Here is a 472-nt window from a genome sequence, read left to right as displayed (position 1 = left end):
TTCGAAGCCCTTTACGGTCGCCTCCACGACCAGCAAGCCCGGCTTGCATACACGTTCCCTGTTCAAGAGCACGGAGCTCATCGGGGCTGGGCCGTGTTGAACTATGCCTCACCGAGGCTCAACAGAACTCAGTTCTTCCCCAGTAGGTCGCCCCGCGCCTAACGAGTGGTGTCGTTTCCCCGTAACGAACCAGACTGGTAGGCGTTGGGGCGATGGTTCGAAGAACCTTGACGCGCATTGCGCAGGGGGCAGCCGTTCCGGAGGTGACGTGTGTCTCCACAGCCAAAGCACCGTCGTGTGTTTGCGTGCTGCCCGGCAGCTCGGAGCTCTGCTCCCTCGTCCTCAGCATAGCTGAAATCCATAGGCGTAGGCCCGCTCGACAAGCTGTTGGAGTGTGCATTCCAACCAAGTCGTGCCGATTTCATGCCACATTCATTGCCTCTTCAAACAAAGACGGATGCACACGGAAGAT

This window comes from Plasmopara halstedii (genome assembly GCF_900000015.1).
Source record: "Plasmopara halstedii genome assembly, contig: Scaffold_3120, whole genome shotgun sequence".
NCBI lineage: Eukaryota > Oomycota > Peronosporomycetes > Peronosporales > Peronosporaceae > Plasmopara > Plasmopara halstedii.
This window is presented reverse-complemented; position numbering follows the sequence as displayed.